The following is a 26,234-nucleotide window of genomic DNA, read 5'->3' on the forward strand; positions in this document are numbered from 1 at the left end:
GAATGATTTCCTAAACATTTCTGCAATATGAAACAAAGTGCAGGCACAGCATTTTTGATACTAGAGATAGAAATCAAATTTATCACTCTGGTAGTGCCACCTGATTATGGGATTATGCCTGAGTAGTGAGTTAAGATGGGAATCTGCAAATCTGTTCTTTTCCATCTCTAAGGCTTCATTCACACCACACATTTAAAGCATCCTCATACCACTGTAAACAGTCATGGCTTCCCCCTAAGAATCATGGGAGCTGTAGTCTACCTTTCACAGAGCTACAATCCCCAGCACCCTTAACAAACTGCAGTTCCCATGATTCTTTGGGGAAGTCATGTGCTTTAGATATATGGTATGTACGCAGCCTTAATCTGTTCTGGTCTTGGTGGGATGAGCTCAGCGGTACTCCTTCCCTGAACGAGAGGGTATAAAGGTTTTTGTTTTTGTTTTTAAAAAAGGTCTGATAGATGGATCAGACCATAGGTCCATCTAGTTCAGCAACCTGTTCTCATAGTGGCTTTCTGGGTGTATCTCTTGGGAAGCCCAAAAGCTGGACCTGGATACAACAGAACCTTCCACACTCAGAGGCATTTTTTTGTTTGGTTTCTTGAATAATCAAAGTTGCTTTTGAGCCGGTCTAATGTCAATATTGTCTGCTTAAGAAAAACAGGTGCTGGTAATTTCTGTTCAATTGCTCACAGGTGTGGGCTCTACTCCATGTATATAAGGCTCTGTGGGAAAGCATTTTGTGTGGTAGTTGTGCGGGAGTATGGTGGGAGGTTTGGAATGTGGGTATGTAAAGTTGCTGGGAGAGAGAGCATTTATCTTTAAAGTCTCTTCCGAGTCAGTTTGTTTTTCTGTTAGAGAAAGCCAACCTTTTGTTTTTCTTCTGTATACTTTAAACAGGTATACTGCTAGTCAGGGGTTTCATGCTAGGTTGGTCTTTAAACTCTTGGTGGTGTATTTTAGCCAAGTCAACTTCTGTTTGCATATTTTGTTTTTCTATAAACTCTGTGTGAAGCGTACTTTGAAGGGCCACTGGGAAACTGGGGTATATGATTTATGTTAGCACTCTTAATACCCAGTGTTCCCCAATATTATTTCCTAATATTTTCCCCATCTCATCTTGTGACATTGCCTCCAGTCTAATCTGGGAGAAGAGGTGCAAAAGTGGAGGGTTAATTATACAAGCCTCAGGGGACACTGAACTAAACCAGATCCCTGCATTTCCTTGTGTTGGAACTACTTGCTTGCTAGATAAGAAAAATATTGGATATTAAAAGTTGCCTCAGTTGGAACATGTGTGACGGTTGGGAAATGGTGTCAATATTTACTTCGTTCACTGAATGAAACAATGCTTTCCATATGGAGCAGGGTGAAGGGGGGGGGGCTTTGTTCTGTTTTAATGATTATTTAAGAGTAAAGTAGGGCCTGCTGCTTGAGTGAAATGTGTCCAAAAGGCATCAGAGCTGACAGGAATAGGTCTGCTGTGTTCTTCTGTGACTGTCAAGGCAATAGAATCTGACAGGAGACATTATCCAGCCATATCCTTTTGGCACCTACGAAAATTGACAGCGGGGGATAGTCTAGCAAAGTATTCCACCCCCACCCCCCTTCAAAGAAGCCAGCCATTTAATAAACCCAACAGACAACATGTGTGCATCCACAAGAGCAATTGATTATTCTCATCCTCCTGAAAAAGCAATCAATTTAATACACACTACCTCTCAGCTCGCCCCCGGCTAGTCGCCTAATACCATTAGAGTTTCCTGTTCTAATACTGCCAATTAAAATCTAGTTTCACTGAGAGCTTCTCAACACAATTTCAACGTGAGGGAAAAGCAACAGTACTCGTGCTGCCGCCAGGATGATATGATTCCCAAATACAGTCAAACCTCGGCTCCCGAACGCCTCCGTTTTGGAATGTTTCAGCTCCTGAATGTCAAAAACCTGAAAGTAAATGTTCCAGTTTTTGAACTGGACATATATTTCAGCCAGCCAAAAGCACAGGCTGTGAAGCAGGAATTCTGTGTTGCCCTTTCAGAACTCAACCAGAGGAGGACAGGGACAAAACGAGGATTCCTTGGGCGGATCTACATTCACGGTTTTTAACGTTAAGGAACAGTTTTGATAACGTAAATGGACCTACTTTTTACATTCATAATGTGTTATTGCCTTGCCTTTTTTATCACTTCATTTTTAATTGTTTGATGCTGCTGTATTGGTAAAGCACTGCTCCCTACGTAGTGTTTTACCTTTTTTGTTTTTTTAAACTGCATTCAAACCCCGACTCCCCTCCAGCGGTATTCGATGGGCAGATAACAAAGCACACAGAGGGAGGGAGGAAGAATTAAAATGTGACACCAGTGGGTGGAGCAGAGCGACCAGCAGCAGGGAAAGAAATAGCATTTTGGAAAGTGGTGTGGCCGGGTATTACTTACATTTGACGGAAAACGCCACGGTGAAAAAACATTTTAATTAACAAGTATGCCCTGTGGCGTTTTAGAATGACATATCTAATATCGTTCTAATAGGTGGAAATAACGTTAAACAGGTCAGTGTAGATCCAGCCCTTGGCTCTGCCTGCTATTGGCTCTGGTTCCACCTGCTGTAGGCTACCTTGGCTTCTGCCCTTCCAGTCCCAATGGCCCCCAGCCACCGCTGGATTAATCTATTCTATTGGATTTCTTTCCCACCTTTTAGCATAAGACTGGCAGAGATGCTCAATTCCTTGCATCTTCACACAAGACTACGAAAGACCTTGTCCCAAGGACCCCGTAGAGCTGCTGCCAGTGTGAACAGCACTGAGCTCGCCATCTAACATATGGCAGCCTCTTATACTGGCAGGCGCAATACTGACTGATTTCGATGCCGAAATTCAGCATCGCTTGAGCTCTGCGAGTGCAGCTTTCTCCTGATTGACGTGCAGAGTGTTTGAGGACTGGGAGATTCTCAGGGAAAACAAAATGCTTGCTTACAAAGCTATTGCACTACCAACCTTTCTGTATGCTTGTGAAACATGCACCACTTATAAACGCCATCTCCAACGGTGATTCCAGCAATGGTGTCTCCGAAAATTTTTACACATCACCTGGGAACACAGGCGAACTAATACCAGTGTTCTGGAAGAAGCAAAGATCACCAGTGTCAAAGCGATGATTCTTCAACATCATCTTTGTTGGACTGGTCATGTTGTTCAGATGCCTGATGATCGTCTTCCAAAGCAACTGCTCTATTCCAAACTTAAAAATGGAAAGCGCCATGCTAGTGGTCAACACAAGAGGTTTAAATACCCTCTCAATGCAAATCTTAAAAAAAGTGCAGTATAAACACCGATAACTGGGAAACACTGGCCTGCGAGTGCTCCACAATTGGAGAACAGCCTTTACCAAAGGTGTCATAGGCTTTGAAGACACTCGAACTCAGGATGAAAGGGAGAAATGTGCTAAGAGGAAGGAACACTGGGCAAACCCTCACCGTGATCAACTCCTGCCCAGAAACCTATGACCCCAGTGTGGAAGGACGTGTGGATCCAGAATTGGCCTCCACAGTCACTTACAGACTCACTGAGTAAGACTGTCTTACTCAGCCATGATTGATCGCCAAAGAAGAGGAAGAAGAGGAAGAGGAAGAGGAAGAAGACTGATAAGTGAGAGGAACACACAGCTGTGATAGCAGCCTTGGGCTGGTGTTGAACTGCTTCCCCAGTATTTTGACCTTAGAGAAAGCAAGGCGTTCATAAGGCAGGTTCATTTAAAGTGGGGGGAAGAGGATACTTAGGTCTTCAGTACAAATTTAACCATCAGTAGAAACTAGACACCTACGTGCTAATTTGGTCTTTTGAAATTCTCTCCGGTATAGACAGTAAAATGCCTTGAGTGGGTGGCAGGATGGACCGATAATAGGCTATCTACCAGGCTGTCAAGCCAGCACATTTAACAATTTATGACATGCTAAACTACATGCACAATTACTCTAAAAGTTTCAAAACTGTTCAGTGTTTCAGAAACTCCTCAGGTGTTTTTCTTTTTTAAAAAAAGATGTACTAGAAGAGGCAGAACACTAAAAAAAGATATTCATGCTCAGCATAAATGCATTGATAATATGCATTGATGAATGCTCAGCATAAATGCACAGATAATACTTACATGATGGTTGCTGTTATTAACACAATGCTTAATTAGATAAGCAACGACACTTTTATGCAAATGCACTCCATTAAGAACCATTTACTTGGCCAGGGAAATGAATATCAGAAGCCTGTTGAGGGACTTGGGAGTGACATATTTTAGAAGTAAATACGACGGCAATCTCTGTGTGCAAATGTAAGCTATTAATTTTAGTAGCCATGCCGAAAAGCCCAAATGGGGGTAGAGGGGTGGAGGAGAGAGAGAAATGATTTTCAAAATGAAGCAATTTGATAGCCTTTCGTCTCATTAGATTGTCATTTTAAAGTCTAATGACTCAAAAATACAAGATGGACTCGTTACTTAATTACACTAGGGATCTCCCTTTATCTTGAAGATTTGTGGCATATAACTATAGCAAGAACAGAGGATACATTTAGTCCCGGGGAAACAATACGTTGGAGTTTAGTGCTGCTTGTTGCCTTAAATCAGGTATATGGAACCTTTGTCCCGCCAAGTCTTGTTGAACTACAACTCCCATCTTTCTGGGCCATGCTAGCTGGGGCTGATGAGAGTTGTAGTTTGGAAAAAATCTGGAGGGTCAAAGGTTCCATGCAGCTGCCTTAAATCCTCAATGTAGGGCCAGTTCATGCACAAAAGCTGGCACCTTCTCCCAAGTGGTTTTGCCTGACACTCTGTGTGATTGTATAATGGTATGCAAAGAACCAACAGTGAATAACTCCTTATTAAAGATCACATCTACTGAGAAGTTGATGGCTGTTTCTTATTCCTTGAGTATGCAGGCCGGCCACAGAGAGTGTTCACGACATCAAGCCAATAATATCATGAAATGTTTCAAAAGAAAGCTGAAGACAACTTTCTTGGGTGCATATTATGCCTTCCCAAATTTCTTCCTTCCTTCCTTCCTTCCTTCCTTCCTTCCTTCCTTCCTTCCTTCCTTCCTTCCTTCCTTCCTTCCTTCCTTCCTTCCTTCCTTCCTTCCTTCCTTCCTTCCTTCTCCTATCCATAATAATCAGAGCACAAGGACCAATTAAGCTCAGCATGGGCCCAGCAGAGAGTAAGTGGCAGCTGTTGTAGCAGTGCGTAAATTTAAATCAAGTGACAGCTTATGGGATGCTAGGTTTCTACCGGCAACTGGAAATGCATCAGCTGTATTGGGGACTGTGAGCGCATCTTTGTTTGGTGCAGCAATGCTTAGCAATGTGAGATTCATGGCTGGTGTACTTGGCAGGCGCCTGTAAAACTTTAGGGTGAAACTTTAAACCACAACAAGCCAGCATTTGTGGGACTTTTATTTTTTTTTATTTTTTTTAAATATATTTTTATTAATTTTCCAATTAAAACCAATTATATCACATTCATTATTTCAAATTATACACATATATATATCAATCAAACCGAATGTTATGCCAAATCGTCTAGAAATTTTTTTATTTGGGTTCCCATGCTTCAAGAAATTGGGGATTCCTCGCAACCGTCCACTGCCGTCTTTTTTCTAAAGTTCAAATCGTCCTCCAAGTTCATAATAATCCAGATCTTCCCCTTACAGTCACATAGATGTTTTCCACTTTCAACCGATTGTTTCCCAGCTGCTGAGATAAATATCAAACAAGGTTTCACAGATGTTCTTTCTCCTGTGTGGGTTAATCAGTCCAGCCTCCCCATAAATCTTCTTGGTCTGGAGCTCCCTGTTGCGTCGACTCTCAACACGAAGCAGCGCCATCTTAAAAAAACTCAAATCACTTTCGTTTTCTCTCATAGCCATGAAGATTAACGATCTTTATAGAATTTACAGCTTTTCCAGGCAGAAGACCCAAACATCAAACCATAAACTCTTGGTAAATTAATGGATCTCCTTGCCCTATAGCTGAACTTAGCTTCAGGTCGCTGCTCCAATTCAAAGTGCGTCACAGCTCATAAATCCTCCGAACGCGTCCAGGACTCCTTCCGTCCGACTAGGGGGGGGGGCTTTTCTCATCGGCAACTCCACATCTTTAAAAAATATGCGCAGTAACAACAGTTTATAAAGTTCAACTCACACAGTCTTTTGCTTCTCTTTCACTCCAAACAAGCCAGGACATCGCGTCTGGGAAGGTACGAAGTATGAAGAAAAATAAAAAAAAAACTCAATTCCCTTATCGCTCCGTCCCCATCAATCCTTCTTCCAGATGATATACAGCCTTTGACTCCTCTCCCTCAGCAGCATAAATTTCTCAGCAGTAAACAGCGCTTCTTCCCCTCCTTCTGAAGTATGTCCATAGTTTTAAGCCTAATTATCTTCTTTAACCATGGAAATCCCCGCCATGCAGATTAGCGTCCGGGAGTCCTGGCCCTCGTAAGTGCTTTTCAGCCCAAGCTCCCCCCACTCCATAAACAGTCGGAGTGGGTCTGGGGGCATCGCGGGCCAGCGGCCCCTCTCCGTAACCCCCGGAGAGGGTAGGGGGTTGCCATTTACTCCCCTAGCAACCGCCAAATTCCTTACGAAGGTCAGAGGGATGGAAAACAGGTCCGCCATTCCTGCCGGCGGAAACCGGAACCCCCGCATTTGTGGGACTTTTAGCAGTGATTTCTCAAACGCAAGTCTCATTGATTTAAGAGGGGTTTACTTCTGAGTAAATAAGCTTTGGGTTGAAGCCAGGTTCTTCAGTTTTGCAGCTAGTTTGTTGCATTTATCAAGGTCAGTAGGACTGGATTCTAGAGCAGGGGTGGTGAGCTACCAGTTTGGGGGTCCTGATCTGGCCTAGCAAGGCTGATCTGACCCAGCCAGCTCCGCACTGCTACATTGGCTTAAGACCTGCAGCGGAGTGGTAGAGGAGGCCCAATATAAGCTTTTCTTCATTTAATAACCAGGCCCTTTCCATTAGGTCCATACTCCATAGCTGCCTTGGTGGCCTAGACCTGGGGTGGCCAACTCCCCAGACACTGCGATCTACTCACAGAGTTAAAAACTGGCAGCGATCTACCCTCCTTTTTGGGGTTCAGGTCAAAGTTGTTGAACTTTTTTTAGGAAGGAGGAAGACCGATTTTTTTGGGGGGGGGATTAAGGTCAAAGTTGTTGAGTTTTTTCAGGGAGGAGGTAAAATGTTGAGCTTTTCTTAGGGGAGCCACAGTTGTTCAGCTTCTTTGGGGGGAGCCAATGATCTACTAGTGATCTACTGCAGACATCCAGTGATCTACCAGTAGATCACGATCTACCTGTTGGACATGCCTGGCCTAGACTATGAATGCCAATGTGATGACTACTAGGGACCACCAGGGACAGGGACAGACTTTGGCAAAATTTGTATATGGTGTTCGTACAAGGCCCAACTCATACCCTCCAACATTTCTCTGATGAAAATAGGGACATCCTATTTATTATTATTATTATTATTATTATTATTATTATTATTATTAATACCCTGCCCATCTGACTGGGTTGCTCAGCCACTCTCGGTGGCTTCCAACATATACAAACATATGAAAAAAACATAATAAAACATTTTTAATTAAAAAAACCTCCCCTATACAGGGCTGCCTTCAGATGTCTTCCAAAGGTTGCATAGTTACTTGTCTCCTTGGCTCGGGGGTCGCATAGCAAAATACCCACCAGCATTTATCCGATGAAAAAATAGGGATGCCCTAAGGAAAAGCAGGACTTTCCAGGATTAAATCAGAAACCTGGGATGGCTTCTGTAAATCCAAGGCTGTCCCTGGAAAATAGGGACACTTGGAGGGTCTGCAAAATTTGGCGCCCCCAAATGGATCTTCTCAATTTTGCACCCCTTCAGCATAGCTCCCTGTGTTGGGGACCTGCCTGCACCACTCTAAATCCAGCACTGCTAGGTGTGCAAATTGTTGTCTAAACCAATCAGAGAAATCCCTTTTGCCAACTTAACTTATGTCACGTTGCCAGATCGTGTGACCAAGCTGACGTTGCTTAGGATCTTAGCCTAAGTTCCCCCCTCCAGTCCCACCTCTGCCAGGCCCCCAGAATGCCCCTTTCACTGGGGTTATGCCAGTTTAAATTCCCACCAGTATCGGGGAGATACGCTGGCATATCTCCAACTAAGCTGGGGTTGTGGAGTGACACTGGTGTAGCCTGGCTGCACCAGGAACCTCCAGGCCAGGCACCCCCAAACTGCAGCCCTCCAGATGTTTTGGCCTACAACTCCCATGATCCCTAGCTAAGAGGACCAGTGGTCAGGGATGATGGGAATTGTAGTCCAAAACATCTGGAGGGCCCGGAGTTTGGGGATGCCTGCTCCAGGCTCAGCTGGAGATCTGCTGGATCCTAATCCCACTCTTTCTGGTGCATCTTGTTTATAGGATTGTTCCCTAACCTTCATGGAACATAGTTGGGTGTGATCCACAAAGAAGAACCTAGTTGTGTGTGGATCCAGCATATGATAACTCAAAAAAGTAACATGACAAAGTCACTGGAGAATGGAGGGGGGGGGGGAAAGACAACCGATATTCACCCCAGGAAAAAAATGGCACTCTTTTTCAAGCCATGCTTCTGTGGGAAAGGCAGCAATCTTTCTGCTGCCGTCTCTCTTGTGAATGTGGATTATGATACTTTATAGATCAAACCCCTTAGGTTGCAACAAATGGCTTTCGACCGCTGAAAACATGGTTTTAAATGAAGAAGAAAGGGCACCGAATCCAAAAGAGTGCTATAAAAGACAGATTTTTGAAATGTAGAATGGGTTTGCTTTTTGTTTGTTTCTTTGTTTGTTAGAATTGGGGATGGGAACCAAAACACAATGAAAAGAGAGAGAGAGAGAGAGAGTTGTTGCCATTCTCGTCACACAATGTAACAGCTACATAATCCTCTTCAGAATTGGTGCATGGAGGAAATTGGAGGTTGGGGGTGGTGGGGTGGCAGGAGTAATTTGCGAAATCATTGCCATGTGCTCTTGGTTCCCTGTGTTTGCTTCAATTGTGTGTTTATTCACCAGGCCCATTAGAACAGCAGTGGCAATCAGAAAGTGGAAATGGTTTCCATCTATCATCCTGATTGTAACAAGAAAAGGAAGCAGACCATTTTAGTTACAGTGCATTAATGCTCATTACTCCTCTAATGAAGATTTGTGTGGCTTTTTCAAGTACCTCGGAGCTAATTTGTAACTTATTTGCAGCAACCCAAGTCATCCCCGAGCTGATTTCACTCGAATCTTGCTCACCGGGGTCTGGTTGACACATGCGAAAACCCTAGGAACGCTTGCCAAATTTAGGATGAGTCAACACCACAGGTTCGCCCATGGTGACTGGGTAGCTTAGGTGTCTAGATGTGCTGTATGCACATAGGTTCAAATCATGCATTCCTTTTGCATGGACTTAGCAAGCCAGTTGTGTCACCTGTTGCCCTTTTGTAATGGAACAGAGAAACAAGAAGAGGAGCAAGTCTAAGGCTGCTGTCCTAGCAGAACACACTGTGGGGAAAAGCTCGGGCTTTAAGTAGGCGCACTCTGTATTTCAGTAAATCAACTCAAATATTTGAACTCCACCATCTTCTTCATGTGAGCCATGTATCTTGGCTGAAATCCACTGTGAGGCTCTCTCACACTATTCCAGTTTTCCCACTTCCCCTGTTGGCCAGAGCCCCTCCCCCTTTTGGAAATATAAAGGTAAAGGTAAAGGGACCCCTGACCATTAGGTCCAGTCATGACCGACTCTGGGGTTGCGCGCTCATCTCGCATTATTGGCCGAGGGAGCCGGCGTACAGCTTCCAGGTCATGTGGCCAGCATGACAAAGCTGCTTCTGGCAAACCAGAGCAGCACAAGGAAACGCCCTTTACCTTCCCGCTGTAGCGGTTCCTATTTATCTACTTGCATTTTGACGTGCTTTCGAACTGCTAGGTTTTGGAAATATAGATTTTTTAAAATAAAAATTAAAAAAGAGGTATGTCAAAATATTGTGCAATATATATTTCCATGAACGCTAAACAAAATATTCAATATATGCACAATGTTACGCACTTCTGAGTTATTATACTGTAAACTGACTTCCCTGTGATCCTAACTCCATTAAGAGAGTTATATAAATTGAATCATCATCATCATCACCATCACCATCATCACCACCACCATCATCATCATCTTTTTCTCCAAAGGAAAACAAACTCTGGTAATTTCTTGTGATTTCTTGTAATTTCTCACTGCTCGGGGATGTGGGCGTGTATGTAACAATGCATCATTTTATTGACATTTTCAAGCTGGAATTAGTACAATAACTAACTAAACATGCGATAAAGCCTGGCAAAGACCTGGGATTCTTGAAGGGCATTTTGCTTTGAACACAAATGACACTTTCCAAATCTGCCAAATTTGGAGAAAAAGTCTCTTCAATGTATCTTTCTCTTCAGGTTTCTAGAGGGCTTCTCCATTCAAAGCTAAGAGATATTTCATCATTTAGGATGGAATTTCAGCTGTTTTCTTTTCTAACAAAAATAATGGGAAGCAACTACGGTTGAAGTTGCTCATTCAACATACATGGTAGTACGTCTTCTAAACACAGATCTTCCAAAATACTCCTGAGACTTTAATTTGCGTATATCAAGATGCTATATTGGCTTTGGTATATTGCGTTTATGGTCAAAAGCAAGTTCTTGGTGTCAGTGGAAAGTGGCTTATACTCGATATCACAGAACTCCATAAAACAACATCATTAAATAATCCACATCATTGCCCATCATCATGAAAATCTGTTGTTTTATATAAAAATACCATTGATGAAATTTGGCAACAGACGCTAAAGAGCGTTTATTACTGCCACTGAGTAATAAAACACTAGATTTTTCTATTTGTATTATACTGACCAACGGCAATAGGATATATTTTCTGTCTTCTGCAACCCCAAAGGTGACGAAAGAGAAAACATTAAAATACTTCAATGAATCACAGAGTTCATTTGTTAAGCTGTGAGTGTTCCTGTGCCTATGAGAGTGGATAATGTTTCCTTTATGTGCCTCGAGCACATGCACTTTCATGGAAGTTTTGTTATATGTAAATCTTCTGCTAAAAGTCAGAAATAAGAGGCAATTATTAGTTAATTAGGTGAAGGCTGCACTGGAAGCGTCTAACGATTATGCAGGTGCTGGAAAATAGATGGATCGGAGGCATTGCAAGGGATTTGGGAGTTCAGAAATTGGTCAAAAAGGAAAACCAATTACCACGTTGCTAGCAGCATTTAACATGCCTAGCATGGGCTTCTTGAAACTTAAGGAGTCATTTACGCTTTCTAGACCTGCTTTATTCAGTGTCTCCTCTTCTATCTACCCATGTACCTAAATATTTCCATGTGGTATGGGTTTAAATAAGACCAAAGGTTGAGCCATGTTCAGGAGCAAGGCCAAAGTGACTTTCTGACCCAGGCTTTTGGAGTCTGTCTGTTTCCCTGGTGTAGCCCCTGATTCTGCCCTCACTGTTACACAATGCCCTCTTTCTAGGGAAATGAAAAGTGCTTCAGGTGGGCTTTCTGCATTTGCTGGAAACCCCCGAGAGTGATTGGTCCCATGCAAGCTTTGCCGGCCTGTTGCTGGCACCTGACCCTTTAAGTAGGCCCCGATCCACACCACCAGACGCCAACCAAGCAGACTTCTGAGGAGGCCACATTTAGACATTGTCTGGGGACTCCTCCCAGGGGAGGAGAAGGGGGGGCACTCTCAAACAGCTGCCTGGTGGCAGAGAAGGAGCCAAGCTGCTGTGCTTTAGGCAGATTGAGCGGCAGGAAGGACATTAAAAGGTTAAGAGAGAGGGAAGGTGGGAGAGAGGCCCAGTGATTAAAAATCAAGGCTGCATTGCATTCATTATCACCACCATCACCATTTTATTTGTATGCCGCCTTTCCACAGCTAAAAGCCATGCTCAAGGCCAGGGGTCAGCAAACTTTTTCAGCAGGGGGCCGGTCTTCTGTCCCTCAGACCTTGTGGGGGGCCGGACTATATTTTGAAAAAAATAATGAACGAATTCCTATGCCCCACAAATAACCCAGAGATGCATTTTAAATAAAAGGACACATTCTACTCATGTCAAAACACCAGGCAGGCCCCACAAATAACCCAGAGATGCATTTTAAATAAAAGGACACATTCTACTCATGTAAAAATATGCTGATTCCTGGACTGTCTGCGGGCCGGATTTAGAAGGCGATTGGGCCGCATCCGGCCCCCGGGCCTTAGTTTGGGGATCCCTGCTCAAGGCGGCTTACAACATGGCAGGATATACATCATTGCAAAAGTCATAAACAATAAATAAACCACATCAAAAAAATACACAACCAGCGGTGGCAGCAGTCCTTTATGGAGCCTGTCAGGCCCTGCCCTAGGCCAGGTGGTGAGTGGCAGGACTGGGGCCCTCAGGCGCTCAGCAGGGGAGTCCTCTCTGCTCCCATTTCCTTGCTGCTCAGGGCAGCCCTGCCCTCCGCCTGCCCCACAGAGCTGGTGCGTCATGTGGGGCTGGGCCTTGGTGGTGGCAGCTTCTCCTCCTTGCTCACTCGCTCGCTCTCCAGCAGCCACTACAAGCTGCCCAAGGGAGAAGGCCAGCCGTGGAGAAGCTCCCTCACAGCTACTACTGCTCCTTCTACCAACTGGGGCAGGTTCCAGCTCATCCTCCTCCCCGAGCTTGGTGGCAGCAGCAGTGGCAGGGGAAATAGGGACATTCTGGGATCAGATCAAATTCTAGGGCTGTACCTGGAAAACCGGGACACTTGGAGGGTATGCACTGCGAGAACAAGGTGCTGGACGAGATGAGCCATACGTTCTTATGTCCAGCTGCAGCTATTATTTAGGAAGCCGTTTCCTGAGAGTTGGGATCACATCAAAGGGCAACATTGGCTCAGGCAAAGGGATGATTCATTGAGCAGCTTGTTGTTGTTTGTTGTTTTGTTTTTGTGGCCAGATTTCATGTGATGCCTCTTGACTCGTTTGTGTCACTTCCCTCCCCTGTGAGCCTAATGGGCACATTCTCAGTTGCCTCGCAGATGAGAAGCACAGCAGGCAAATGGCTGGATGCTCCCTCCGGCTCAACAAAGCCATAGCCTGGAATGTATTCCACAGCTCCGTGTTTGCCAGTCATTAGGCAGACAAACATTCTCCTTCCTTGATATCAGAAGAAAAAGCAATAGCTGACCTCATTAGTCTAAAATGAGCATTTGGGATCCAGTACTTTGAAAAATGGCACACTAATGAAAGGAAGCATTGATGGAAAGGAATGTGACAGACAATGAGAGAGCAATAACATTTGTGCACACAAAAAATATATTATCAGACAGCTAGACTAATGCATCAGGCTTTTTGTGTGTGTGTGTGAGGTGGAGTATTTCTATCAAATGCAAATTCTCCATTTGTACGATTCCTATGCGTGGGAATTATCATCACATGCTGGAAAATCAGTCAGGACATGCCACTTATACACAGCCACTCAACAAGTCAGAATTCTTAGGAGGATGCATTAATGCACAACATTCTCAAGCAATGTGCTGTTAACTGGCTTGGTGATGTGTGTTTGTGGCATGTTGCGTTATGCTGTGTACTTTTGCTTGCCATAATGATCCACAGCAGAAATTGCCTCATTGGTGTAGGGTTGAAAGGAAAGCTCTCAGGGAGTTTGAATGGTTCACACAACTGCTAAGAGTCCTTTGCTAAGCTAATAACTAAGATCCATCTTCTGACTTGGTGGAATTCCACCCATGAGATTATTCCACTGAGGAAGGGGGTGGGGGAAGGTGGTTTTTTGCTGATTCTGCCTTCCCCTAATCTCCAGTTGTTCCCCCTGAAATGGTGCTCCAAAAGGTTCAGTGGACCATTCAGAACTGTGTGGGAGGTGGCCATGGTTGTTGCAGGAACAAAGGAGAAATCTCAGTTCTTGGGATTGGTCATTTGGTCTAAATTCAGTTTGTGTCTATGGGCCCTTCCAAGGAAACATTTTTAGTGTTATAGGTGCTGCCTGTCCACCTGTCTGTTCCTCAGAATTTTCTACATGCTTCCACTTGACATGACATGCTTCCAGATGACATTCCAGAATATAGCAGTCGTCTGACTTCCCCCCCACCCTCTGTCACAAAAAAAGATCCAGAATAGTTCCACAATATTTTCAATGTGTGAAAGGTGTATTGCACAATTTAGCTCAAACCAATACAGTGAACTCAAGGAATTCCTGCTATCTATTCTCCCAATTGCCCACAGGATCAGAATTCCAGAATACCATGTATTATACACAAAAAAGGAGAACAAAGAAAAGCAAATGGGCTATCAGTAACATGTGGACTTGCTCATAACTCTTGACATTTGCTGGTTGGTGGAATGAGGGGATGGAAGGGGTCACAGGCACATAATTTTCCCAATCTGAACATATGCCATCGCTGGTGTGGATGCAAAAATGCAAAACCACCACCACCACCAAAAAACCCAGCAACATGAACCAATGCTGTGTGGATGGGCCACTACAATTTCATTCCAAAAAATGATGGAACAAGCAGGAGCTATCACACTATAAATTGTGACATTTGTTTTGCTCCATTTGTCTGTGCATGTGCATATTTTTTAAAATGTAGAAGAAAAACATGTGCTTGCAATTCTATCCTGCAGGTTTTTCTGTTTTGGTGCCCACCTTTCTACATCTGAATGGCTTCTGAGCGGAAATCGTTGGAATGTCCAGGAAAATCAGAATGTATGACCACCCATGTCGGAAGTGTAGATTTTGGCAAAAGTAGCTCAAAACGTCTTCTTTTTTTGAGATTTTGCAAAGAAAGCTCAACAGCTTTGTCTAATAATAATAATAATAATAATAATAATAATAATAGCTCAACAACTTTTGTGTCCTAACCAATCTTCACCTTCTTCTCAGATCTATTTGTATGCCTAGCAATCAACACACTTCACACTAAGAAAAGTAATCAAGACTGCTATATTTAGCAAACCTGGAATGACAGGGTAAGGGATGAATAGAATGCAGGCATCCATTTGTGCAGACAACAATCAGAACACTCTGGAAGAGTTGCGGAAGCAGGGACACATTATCCAAGAACTAGAGAATTTGATCTAACTCCATGTGGTCTTGCTGTCAGGCTGCAGGTATAAATAGGACTTGTGGGAGGTGGTTGAGGAAGCTGAGATAAGGTTTCTGATGAAATAGTAGAAAGCGATAAGGGTGTGAGCCCCTGGCATGAACACAAAGAGTGTGTTGTGGGGGAAAATGGTGGCCCTCCTTCACACAAATTGTTTCTAGCATAGAGAATAAAAAAATCTGATGCAATTTAAGCTATTAAAATGCAGGAACGATGTATGATTATCTTGATAGTCTATTACTCTATTAGAACAGGCAACTCTATCAGCATTACTAAAAAGCAGTGAAAGCTATTTGCGTTTCATGCAGACTCAAAGCAAAAATTAATCACATAGGAAAATGCATCCGTCTTAGTGGTGTGCATATAGCTTTTTTTCTTCTTCAAAGAACAATAGAAAAAGAGAAGGGTCAAACAATTGTACCAACCAAGGCACTTTCTGCTTCTGATATACCTGCTGTGTTTCAGAAACTGGCCTGAACGTTGCTATACTACTTCTACATGACTTCACTGTATATAACACATGTTAACATAAATTCCAACTCCCGGATATTTGTAGTCTTTAAAATGTAAATGATCTGAAGCGCCAGCTTTGAATCCTGTAGATGGACAAATATTTTGGTTAAGCTCTTAGCGAGACAACTGGCAACACGTCGCATCAATAATGAAACTGGAGGTTTAGATCCTGGCACCCAGGATGAGATCGTAGTCTCTTGGAAGGTTATAACCTTTAATTAAACAAGCCTGAAATGGAAGGCAGTTGAATGAGCTGGATCTGAAATGCATTAAGATGACATAATGTTCTTTTGGAAAGCTTCCACCGATGTGTTCTACAAGACAAGTCTTCAATGGAAATGGAAAACAAAATTAAACATTCGGATGGAATATGACTCATACAGAAAGGCAAGCTGCGGCAGGGTTTGGACATCTGAGAATCATGCCCCACTAACTAAATTACTTGGAAGATAAGTTTCACTGATGAAACTTTCACGTAGTTCCCTTATCCTAATGGGCATTAGTGGCCTCTAATGTATGTGCGCATGACCTTTGCACAGGGAGGAACCATTTCACTTCTATATGTTGGGGAAAGCTCTGTTCATGGAATGAGTTAGCATTAGGTGTTAACGATAATGGTTTTATTTCCTGAAATGAGAATGTTTATTCATGTTGAATTGCTGTGCATTCTTTAGCATGGTTCCTCCCCCCTTTGGCAATAGCTCTCTCATGTGATTGGCTGACCGTGAGTCACATTAGAGAGCAGTTCCATTCTGTTGTGACTGTTATTCAAGTAACTGTCGTTCTTAACTGTCTTCTTCTTCCTCTTCTTCTTCTTCTTCTTCTTCTTCTTCTTCTTCTTCTTCTTCTTCTTCTTCTTCTTCTTCTTCTTCTTCTTCTTCTTCTCTCTCTCTTTCTGAGGGAGAATGGCTGCTGAGAGAGACTTCTCAAGATATGGCTGACAACGGATTGTGTGTCAGTGTGATCTGTCTGAAGTAAAACAGACGGAAGAGATCCCTAAATGTTAATAGGGAGAAACCTGAGCATGAGGTTGTAAATATATTCTTCTAAGTTATATGTTTATGAAAGTAAAGGGTGTTTTAAAAATATATATATAAAGAGTCTGGACATTACATATCATCTAAATTTATTTGTGTGTACACACACACACACACACACACACACACACACACACACACACACACCATTAGTTTGCTGTATAGTGAGCATTCTTGGATGTACAAAAGAATGAGGCAGCCACATGTATTTATCGGACCTTCACAGGGTTTATGGTGGGGATTGAGAACCTGTGGCCCTCGAATATAGTGTTGGACTCCAACTCTCATCAGACCCTACCAGCATGGCTAGTGGTTAGGGATGATGGTTTAATCCAAGACCCAACTGGAGGGCCACAGGCCCCCACCCCTGCTGTTTCTATTTGTTTATCCCCAGTCTAACAATTCTTGAGAAGCAGATTTCATGTTTCATTTATTGCCGCCCCAGATTTCAGATGTGCCCAGCTGTTAACTTCATGTCTGGCCAGCCAGACAAACACATCAGGGTTCTAGGCATATTAATGGCCTTGTTTCCTGTTGCTTCCCAGGGCATATGGTTACAAAATCTATGCCAAAGCACCGGTGAGCCAGGCATTTCAATGCATATGGATCCAGTTGGTTCAGCTTCTAAATATGGAGCCAGCAATGACTTGTTTGTCTATACTATGATCTGGATGATGTAGGCTGATATTGTGGGTGTGTAGAGGGAAGGGAGCTGGGATTGGATGACTCCTTCTAATCATACAATTCCTGATGCAGCTATACACACACCAGGTTTCCAAAGAGTCCCATGGATGTAACTGGTGCACCTACTTCCACAAGCATGCAGAAATCCTGTTGATTTTACTTTCCCACTGCAGTTCCATGCATTTCATTGAATCAGATGAAAGCCGGCTCTATATTCTGGTGGGTCCTCACCAAGATACAGTTCTGCTAACCCCTGTCCATCAGGCAGGGCTATTGGCTCCTAATCCTTCCAGCAGAAGCCACTCTACTTCCACCAAAAGCAAGGGAGAGAGCTTGAGTAGGTGAAATATCAGAAGGAGCCTCCCTGGCATGTTGAGGTCTCACCAGTTGCCTGTAGAGGCTGCCCTCTGATCCCAGTTTTGGATCAGATGTCACTCCAGAGGGTCCTCAGACCCTTGAGAGTTGCCTTGGTGAGTGTGTGGGTGTGGAACTAAGAAAGCAAGTGATAGCTTACACAAGGCATTCAAATAATTGTCCTTGCTGCCTCAAGGACACTCTTGGTGAATGGGGCTGGAAAAGACCTGCATGGGTTTCAGGCAGGAATATTGCTGCCAATCTTCCATTCATCATTTATTTAGAGTCTGTCTCTAACCCCTGGGTTTTACAATCAACAAATTTTTTCAAAGATGAAATGAAGCCATTTGTTATGCTGACACAATTGTGCAGAACCTGAAACACAGGAAGGCAAAAATCAATACTGAACTTCACATGTCATCTTGAAAGTTCATCTCATTGTCCGTATCCTTGCTTCACACACACAAACCACCTATATCTATATAACATCTCTCTCTCTCTCTACATATAGGCACAACTCTACATATAGCCACAAAGGCAACTTTACCGTGATTTTGTTGTGATTTTTGTTATGATGTCAGCAGATAACTGAATCCTAAATGAAATGGTCTATTTAACTCAAATATGCATCAATAGGAGTACTGTATAGCACAGGCATCCCCAAACTGCGGCCCTCCAGGTGTTTTGGCCTACAACTTCCATGATCCCTAGCTAACAGGACCAGTGGTCAGGGAAGATGGGAATTGTAGTCCAAAACATCTGGAGGGCCGAAGTTTGGGGATGCCTGGTATAGCATCTAGATCTAGGGAAGTAATAGTACCACTGTATTCTGCTCTGGTCAGACCTCACCTGGAGTACTGTGTCCAGTTCTGGGCACCACAGTTCAAGAAGGATACTGACAAGCTTGAACGTGTCCAGAAGAGGACAACGAAAATGGTCAAAGGCCTGGAAACGATGCCTTATGAGTAACGACTTAGGGAGCTGCGTATATTTAGCCTGGAGAAGAGAAGGTTAAGGGGTGATATGATAGCCATGTTCAAATATATAAAAGGATGTCATATGGAGGAGGGAGAAAGATTGTTTTTCTGCTGCTCCAGAGAAGCGGACATGGAGCAATGGATTCAAACTTCAAGAAAGAAGATTCCACCTAAACATTAGGAAGAACTTCCTGACAGTAAGAGCTGTTCGGCAGTGGAATTTGCTGCCAAGGAGTGTGGTGGAGTCTCCTTCTTTGGAGGTCTTTAAGCAGAGGCTTGACAGGCATATGTCAAGAATGCTTTGATGGTGTTTCCTGCTTGGCAGGGGGTTGGACTGGATGGCCCTTGTGGTCTCTTCCAACTCTATGATTCTATGAGCAGAAAAATGAGAGTACCCCATATTTTTAAAAGAAAAAAGCACTGACTAGAACATTAGCAAACTATCCACAGCAACAAGCCAATAATAAAAAAAATCCTAGTTTTAAACATAGAATAACAACACATTCCTATGCAAGTCCTGTTGAGTTTCGTTGGATTTGCTTTCAGGTAGGTGAGTATAGGATTGTAACTGAAACCCTTTATAGCAGGGATCAGCAAACATTTTCAGCAGAGGGTGGGTCCACTGTCCCTCAGACCATGTGGTGGGCCGGACTATATATTATTATTATTTTTTTGGGGGGGGGGGAAATGAACAAATTCCTATGCCCCACAAATAACCCAGCGATGCATTTTAAATAAAAGCTCACATTCTACTCATGTAAAAACACCAGGCAGGCCCCACAAATAACCCAGAGATGCATTTTAAATAAAAGCACAGATTCTACTCATGTAAAAACATGCTGATTCCCAGACCATCCGTGGGCTGGATTTAGAAGGTGAATGGGCCGCATCTGGCCCCTGGGCCTTAGGTTGCCTACCCCTGCTTTATAGGATGAATGTAACTGCTTGAAACTTCCTCTTCTGCTAAAACTTGGAGTAGAACATAGAATTTGAAATGGATTTGACCATCAGTTTCAGATATGCAGCTACAGAGATGTCCATGAGGTTTCTAGCATGCTCAAAACCCTTTGGGTATGGTAAGGTATTGATGATGTCACTGACCTACTCGTTGTGCCTGAATCTTCACTATACAAGAGACAAGGCTATGCCTAGCCTGGGGACATTCCTAGGCCGCACTCCTTGAATGTTGTTTAGTCGTTTAGTCGTGTCCGACTCTTCGTGACCCCATGGACCAGAGCACACCAGGCACTCCTGTCTTCCACTGCCTCCCGCAGTTTGGTCAAACTCATGTTTGTAGCTTCGAGAACATTGTCCAACCATCTCATCCTCTGCCGTCCCCTTCTCATTGTGCCCTCAATCTTTCCCAACATCAGGGTCTTTTCCAGGGAGTCTTCTCTTCTCATGAGGTGGCCAAAGTATTGGAGCCTCAGCTTCATGATCTGTCCTTCCAGTGAGCACTCGGGGCTGATTTCCTTCAGAATGGATAGGTTTGATCTTCTTGCAGTCCATGGGACTCTCAAGAGTCTCCTCCAGCACCATAATTCAAAAGCATCAATTCTTCGACGATCAGCCTTCTTCATGGTCCATCTCTCACTTCCATACATCACTACTGGGAAAACCATAGCTTTAACTATACGGACCTTTCTTTGTCGGCAAACTAATGTCTCTGCTTTTTAAGATGCTGTCTAGGTTTGTCATTGCTTTTCTCCCAAGAAGCAGGCGTCTTTTAATTTCGTGACTGCTGTCACCATCTGCAGTGATCAAGGAGCCCAAGAAAGTAAAATCTCTCACTGCCTCCATTTCTTCCCCTTCTATTTGCCAGGAGGTGATGGGACCAGTGGCCATGATCTTGGTTTTTTTGATGTTGAGCTTCAGACCATATTTTGCACTCTCCTCTTTCACCCTCATTAAAAGGTTCTTTAATTCCTCCTCACTTTCTGCCATCAAGGTTGTGTCATCTGCATATCTGAGGTTGTTGATATTTCTTCCGGCAATTTTAATTCCGGTTTGGGATTCATCTAGTCCAGCCTTTCGCATGATGAATTCCGCATATAAATTAAATAAGCAGGGAGACAATATACAAACTTGAATAAAAAAGGTAAAGGTAAAGGGACCCCTGACCATTAGGTCCAGTCGTGACCAACTCTGGGGCTGCGCGCTCATCTCGCATTATTGGCCGAGGGAGCCGGCGTATAGCTTCCAGGTCATGTGGCCAGCATGACAAAGCCGCTTCTGGCAAACCAGAGCAGCACATGGAAACGCCGTTTACCTTCCCGCTGTAGCGGTTCCTATTTATCTACTTGCATTTTGACGTGCTTTCGAACTGCTAGGTTGGCAGGAACAAACTTGAATACTCCTTGCTATTTCACCGACAGACCAACTTCAAAAGTTTCCTTAATTGAGCAAAGATGCATTTTGCTTTCCAATCACCCACCCTTCCTGTAATGTTCTTTTAGTTCATTTATTTACTATATTTATGGAATGTTTCTCAGACCAAAAGATTATGAGGGTAAGGTATAAAGGACAGTGAAAGGGTTATAGGTAACTGTTCAAACTATCTTGCTGGGAGACTATGGACCCGAGGAAAATCCCAATGATACAAATCTTTCTGCACTATCTTGAACAAATTGACCCTAAAAAAATCTACAAGGATTTTCCTGCTGCCAAAGGTAGCTACTGAATGAGGAGCACTGGAAGTAAGGGTCATGTAAACACAGAGCTCACTGTCACAGTTGGATCAGCAGAATTAAGCGGATGAGCTCTATCTGACTCAGTGCTAAGCTATTATCTGGGCTATCACCTGGGCTTGCAAATGATGCCTTTAGGAGATGTGTAAAAACATCCTAAGGAATTTTGACAGTGAAGGTGGAGCTCACAGCAGGACCTTTTTGTTCAATTCTCAGAAAGCCCCATGAAAGGAATCCTAGAGCAAGAAGGCTGGAGATATTCATTAACTTGAATTGCAAATGACAACAGGCTCTGGCTAGAATGATAGTGCTTATTCATGATGAATGGTAGAATAATTATCTAAGACAAGGGTGTGATAAATATTAATAAAGCTTTAGTATGGGCCTAAACTTGATCTTTTAGGAGGCATACCTTAGCTTTCTGTGCACTTGGTAGTCCCATTTCATCCTCTATTAATCTGAGATATGCACTGGAATTAACTCACGGAATACTGAAAAGGGGGCAGCATTGTACTGCATACCAGTTATTACAGTAAAACTTCTGCTCCTTTGTCTCTCGCATCACATCTAAATGCTTCTGGCTTTCATTCAACTGTTGAGAACTTCATCAGCTGAAAGCACAGAGAGCCCTGGTTCACGCGTAATGCTAAGTTAAACCACGGCTAAGTGGTGAACAGATGCGTGTGCAAGTACTCAGAGGAAGAATCGAGGCCACTTTGCTCAATTCCCCAGTCCTGCTGCCACCATGCTATTCGGAGCTAAGCCATGGTTTGTCTCGGTGCTTGAAATCAGCTAATTTAGATCAACTAATTGACTTGGTGGCACTGTGGGTTAAACCACAGAGCCTAGGGCTTGCTGATCAGAAGGTCAGCAGTTCAAATCCCTGCGACGGGGTGAGCTCCCGTTGCTCAGTCCCAGCTCCTGCCAACCTAGCAGTTCAAAAGCACGTCAAAGTGCAAGCAGATAACGGCGTTTCTGTGTGCTGCTCTGGTTCACCAGAAGCGGCTTTGTCATGCTGGCCACATGACCTGGAAGCTATACGCTGGCTCCCTCGGCCAATAATGCGAGATGAGCGCGCAACCCAAGAGTCGGTCACAACTGGACCTAATGGTCAGGGGTCCCTTTACCTTTACCTAATTGACTGAATTACTTCCAAAATCTCGGAATCATACCTGAAAGTAGTTCCTATAATTTCCATGTGAGATTAATGTGAATCACATTCCTTTTTGCGGTGGAAATTTCACTGGTTCTTTTTTTAAAAAAAATTCAATTTTAAGCACATGAGTTTCCCCAAAGAATACTGGGAACTGTAGTTTACCCCCACAGAGCTACAATTCCCAACCCCTTTAATGAATAACAGTTCCCAGGATTCACGAGGGGAGGAGTCATGTGTTTAAAAAATATGGTGTCTATGTGACCTAAGGTCCTTACCACTTTTGTCCTTTATTATGGTAATCTTTGTACGAAATGTTCCTTTCATATCTCCAAAATTTCATATCTCCAATATTTCATATCTCCAATTGATGCTTTTGAATTATGGTGCTGGAGGAGACTCTTGAGAGTCCCATGGACTGCTAGAAGATCAAACCTACCCATTCTGAAGGAAATCAGCCCCGAGTGCTCACTGGAAGGACAGATCCTGAAGCTGAGGCTCCAATACTTTGGTCACCTCATGAGAAGAGAAGACTCCCTGGAAAAGACCCTGATGTTGGGAAAGATTGAGGGCACTAGGAGAAGGGGACGGCAGAGGACGAGATGGTTGGATAGTGTTCTCGAAGCTACGAACATGAGTTTGACCAAACTGCGGGAGGCAGTGCAAGACAGGAGTGCCTGGCGTGCTATGGTCCATGGGGTCACGAAGAGTCGGACACGACTAAACGACTAAACAACAACAATGTGGCCTAAGCCAAACCATGGCTTAGCTCTGGGCAGAATGGCAGCCACAGGACTGTGGAGGAGCATAGTAGCTACAATATTTCCCATTGAGTACCTGCATGCTAACTCATTCTTGCTAGGCCATGGATTAGCTTAGCGTTACATACAAACAGGGCTACAGATTAAAAATACACCTTTAAAATACAGTATTTCTGGAACAAAAGACCTGACAGTCTAGCAGCCCTGTGTTTTGTTTAGGGCCTAATTTCTAGCCAGCACCCCCTTTTTTGAACATGTAGGTTGTATCTTCCTATAGACATAAAAATGTAAGGACGCCGTCACGCTGCAGTTTTGAGCCGTGCCACCTTCAGCACAAGGAACAACAGTGAAATGAAATGCAGCTGCAGAGAGGTTTAACAGGCCAGGGAGATGCTTCACTCAGCAGTTAAGCAAGGCAGTCTGTGAAGCATCTCTCCTCTCCTTTAAAAGTGAGTTGGAATGAGGTGTGAGGGGGAGTGAATTGATCAGGTGTGTGGGAAGGACAGTTGGCAAAGGGGTGGGCAGGACTGGCAAGTGGAGAGAGAGCAGGGGCTAGTTTAATATATTTACTTCTGAGTGGGTAGAAAATCGGATGCAATATTTTTCAAGTGCGATCTGGAAAACTAGGTTTTGTTTTCTTACTACCATTTAGTGAAGGAAAGTAAAATAAAAGTTTTTTTTAAAAAAATAATCTGTATTTCAGCTGCTCCTTGAGAACATGTTATATAAGAATGTCTATTTATACAGGAGGTAAATGAGAAAGAGCAATGTTGCTCACCCATATGTGATTGATTTAAAACTGGCTTCCCGCTCATGCAAGCATGGAGAGAGAGAGATGAGTCAGCTAAACACACACAAACATACTGTGGTACAGGCCTTCATCAACCTGGTGCTCTCTGGAGATTTTGGACTACAAGTCCCATCAGTCCCACTGAGTTAGAATTGCTGTGCTGGCTGGGGCTGATGGGAAATGCAGTCCAAGACATCTGAGGGGGGCACTAGATTGGCAAAAATCACTGTGGTACATAGAATTATAGTAGATCCATAATATGACAGGGGATTTAAAACTAGAATCGGAGATGGTCTGGAACATTTTGCACCTGAAGGGAAAAGTAAAAGTTAAAACTCTGTCTCTCTCATACACATGCTATGGACTGAATCTGTTTTTTTAAATGACGCACCAAGGGCATATTTATACCAGACAGTTCCACTTAAGCAGTCATGGCTTCCCTCTAGGAATTCTGGGAACTGTAGGGGTGTTGGCAGTTGTTAGGAGACTCCTATTTCCCCCACAGAGCTAAAATTCCTAGAGTTCCCAGGGAAGAGACATAGACTGTTTAACCACTCAGGGAAGGGAATAGGAGCTGCTGAACAATTCTCAGCTCCCATAATTATTTGGGGGAAGCCATGGCATCGTAGTGCATTAAATGCATGGTGTGAATAGGAGAGTTTGGAAGAAGGAGTGTGACTTTTCAAGAGGGCTTGTTTTTGTTAATTTATTTGCACAGTTGCATCTAGGCAATCCTGGGAGGAAGGAATACAAGCATGGAGACCTTAAGCATGAAGCAATTCTGCCAAATGCTAAAGAGACTTCTTACAGGACGATTGGATCCCCATGTCCCTTGCACTTGCGTTTTCCTTTCCAGTGCTAAATCCTTTATCAAGGGAACCTTTGTCCCTCTCAACATTGTTGGACTATAACTGCCACCATCTCTGACCATTAGCCATGCTGCCTGGAGCTGCATGGTTCCCCCATACCTGCCTTTTATCATTTCCTTCAGCCATACTAACCAGTAAACTGGAGTTGTAAGCACAGCAAAACCTGTCTTCCACATAACCTTGAATTCTGAACCCTGGGCCTTTCTTTTTTGAACTGAGGATGCAATCTTTCATTTCTGAGTGACTTCTAATAAGGTCCAAAGATAAACACACAAAAAAGTAGAAGCACCTCAGGGAACATTTCAAGTCCTTTTGGAATCCAATTTTGCCCTTGCATTTCCCCAAATACCACCAAGTTAGGCATCAGTAAGTGATTAATTTATTTTTATTTCCCCTTATTTTCCGAGCTGCCTTTTAAATTACCAAGGTCTTCAGAGACAGTTAATGCATGCAGACACAAGGGTAGGTTGAAACATATATGATTTTCTTTGCCTCAATGTTTTGGGAATGATACCACATGTATTTATATGTAAGACCTTTGTGTTTAAAATAACCACTTTTCCCTATCTCCTGGAACTCAAAAGATTAACTTTGGCTTGGGTATTTAAACATGCTTGCGGCATTGGGAAGTGGATGCAGATTCCAGTATTATTCATAGACCTCTCTGAGCCTTTTGTCCAATGCCATCTATTTAGCCTTAACTGAAACCAGACCCTCATATAAGCCTAAATTGTATGAGACCAAAATAAAAGGTATGGGCTGACTTGGCAGACAAAATATGAGGCAAAAAATGACTTGCATTCCAAAGTTTCGCTTGTGCCAAATGCAATAGTTTATATTTTCAAACGGGGGCTGTGATTTGGATGCCATACTTGAGAAATAGGACATGACAGTCTTAGGAACTATGTTCTGTACCTCAGCAGATTTGGGGTTTTGAGTTTTGCAATATATATACCCCATCTCCTACATCAAATTTTCTCAAGGAGGTTTATACCGTAATACATTTAACACACACTAACATAGACAATAGGGTGGTGCTGTGGGTTAAACCACAGAGCCTAGGGCTTACCGATCAGAAGGTCGGTGGTTCGAATCCCCACGACGAAGTGAGCTCCCGTTGCTCGGTCCCTGCTCCTGCCAAAGTGCAAGTACTAGATAAATAGGTACTGCTCCGGCGGGAAGGTAAATGGCGTTTCCGTGCACTGCTCTGGTTTGCCAGA

Source organism: Zootoca vivipara, chromosome 3, assembly GCF_965207765.1.
Source record: "Zootoca vivipara chromosome 3, rZooViv2.hap1.1, whole genome shotgun sequence".
Lineage (NCBI taxonomy): Eukaryota > Metazoa > Chordata > Lepidosauria > Squamata > Lacertidae > Zootoca > Zootoca vivipara.